Source organism: Phyllobates terribilis, unplaced genomic scaffold (assembly GCF_046119375.1).
Source record: "Phyllobates terribilis strain yellow unplaced genomic scaffold, ASM4611937v1 Scaffold_1899__1_contigs__length_193632, whole genome shotgun sequence".
Lineage (NCBI taxonomy): Eukaryota > Metazoa > Chordata > Amphibia > Anura > Dendrobatidae > Phyllobates > Phyllobates terribilis.
In genome coordinates this window covers 102,501-105,000 of record NW_027364659.1, presented here as the reverse complement: position 1 = coordinate 105,000, position 2,500 = coordinate 102,501, and positions in this window count along the sequence as shown.

Here is a 2,500-nt window from a genome sequence, read left to right as displayed (position 1 = left end):
ATATATATCCCACAGGGGGAAAATTGAAAAAAAGTTGAAAAAAAAAATTTTTGGGGACTTAGAAAATTTTTCAACTTTTGTCAGACTTCCAGACAGGGGAGCGTGTCAGTGCGCGCATCCGATTTCAGTTCCAGAGCGATTCGCGCGATGAGTCCTTGATACTTAGTCGTTTTTGGCAAAATTTCTGACTTTTTGAAAATTTCACAATTTTGTGAAAACTTCCACAAAATGAGGTTCTAGTATGTTAGAGGGCATCCCAGGAGGGCTCCAAAAGTGTGGGTAAAATATATATCCCACAGGGGGAAAATTGAAAAAAAGTTGAAAAAAAAAATTTTTGGGGACTTAGAAAATTTTCACACATGTGTCAGACTTCCAGAGAGGGGAGCATGTCAGTGCGCGCATCCGATTTCAGTTCCAGAGCGATTCGCGCGATGAGTCCTTGATACTTAGTCGTTTTTGCAAAATTTCTGACTTTTTGGAAAATTTCACAATTTTGTGAAAACTTCCACAAAATGAGGTTCTAGTATGTTAGAGGGCATCCCAGGAGGGCTCCAAAAGTGTGGGTAAAATATATATCCCACAGGGGGAAAATTGAAAAAAAGTTGAAAAAAAAAATTTTTGGGGACTTAGAAAATTTTTCAACTTTTGTCAGACTTCCAGACAGGGGAGCGTGTCAGTGCGCGCATCCGATTTCAGTTCCAGAGCGATTCGCGCGATGAGTCCTTGATACTTAGTCGTTTTTGCAAAATTTCTGACTTTTTGGAAAATTTCACAATTTTGTGAAAACTTCCACAAAATGAGGTTCTAGTATGTTAGAGGGCATCCCAGGAGGGCTCCAAAAGTGTGGGTAAAATATATATCCCACAGGGGGAAAATTGAAAAAAAGTTGAAAAAAAAAATTTTTGGGGACTTAGAAAATTTTTCAACTTGTGTCAGACTTCCAGAGAGGGGAGCATGTCAGTGCGCGCATCCGATTTCAGTTCCAGAGCGATTCGCGCGATGAGTCCTTGATACTTAGTCGTTTTCAGAAGTCACAATTTTGACTTCCAGGACCCGCAAAACGTTTGTAAATTGAGCCCGCTCCCCAGTTCCAAGCGTTTTGAGGTGTCCCCGGTTGCAGTAATGCAGCCTGCCCACTAGATGTCGCAAAAGAGACAAAAAGTGAAAAAGAACCAGAATGAGGAAATTCCAGGGAGCCGAATCCGCCTGACAGTTCCAGGCGATCGGGCACTTTTTTGCATGCGTCCCTAAAGTGGGTATAGGGTGACACTCCATGCAAAGACCCAGTTTTGCACACCACCGGCAGAATATATGAGAGAGAGGTACCTCTCAGCCCCGACACATTTTGACTCATTTAAGCTGGTTTTCACCTCCGTAGGCCTGGGTATGCGTTTTGGCTATGAGTCCCTGTTCGGCTGGAGGTCTGCACCTTGGCTGAACCCAGGCTTCCGCAGCTGCGTGGGGGGACTTTTGCCGGTCGCCTATCCCAAGTCAGAGAGGTGTTCCTGGGTTGAAGTGAGCCTGGCCAGACCCCCCCGCGGGCCCTGGTTCTCCACATGGGGGCGCCGTCAAGGCTAAAATCTGGATTTTTAGGCCGAGGAGAGGCTCCATGAGGGCGGATGCTTTTGTGGCTTCGACCCCAGTGCTGTTCCACATCCAGTACCCCCCCGCAAGGGCGCCTGTACCCGAGTCGCGCTTCCAGGACTCGTGGGCACGTATCTCCCGACGACAGGGGTTTGCAGCCTCCGTACTTGGGCAAGTCCCTACATGCACCCCTGCTCTTCCTCCGATCGATCTGGCGCAGCGCTCCCGGGTGGGGAGGTGGCGCCGCTCGCTCGGCCCGGGCTTTGGAGCCCGCGCTGGCTTAAGGTGAGCGGTCCCCTTCCTCCTCTACCCCCGGGCTTCCGACACCTATCTTTGGGCGCGCATGCCGGCCTCGCCTCCCGTCTGCGGAGGTGGCCGAGCCGTGGGGAGTTTGACCCGAACCGAGCGAAGGCAGTGGTCCGACGACCCGTACGGGCGAACGGCGGGGCGCCCACCCAGCCAGGCGTGGGGGCCCGTCGTCCGAATCGCTCCCTGTGCGGGGAAGCACAGCGATCTTCTCCGAGGGCGGCCCTTTTCTTCCAGATGCGTACCCGGCCAGCGGAGGCTCGCGCTGCCCCTCGTGTCCGAAAGGGCGGCCTCCGCGGCGGTGGCGACAGCGGCGGCGGTGGGTGGCCTCTCCGCGCCACTGCCGAGCTTCGCGATTTCCAGTCTTTTCCCGAGCCCCTACGTCAGTGGGGAGGACGACAGAGGTGTGGAGGCAGGCGAAGGGGGTTCTCACCGTGCGGTGTGCCCCAGCCCGACCGTTGCCTTCCCCCTCGACCCTCGTCCTCCCAGGCGGCTCGGCCAGGGAGCAGGAGAGAGAGCGAGAGAGGGAGAGCGGAAACCCCAGAGCCAAGGGGTTAGATGGAGAACGGGAGAAGGAACGAGGGCCAAGAGGTAGGGAGTACGGTGAAAG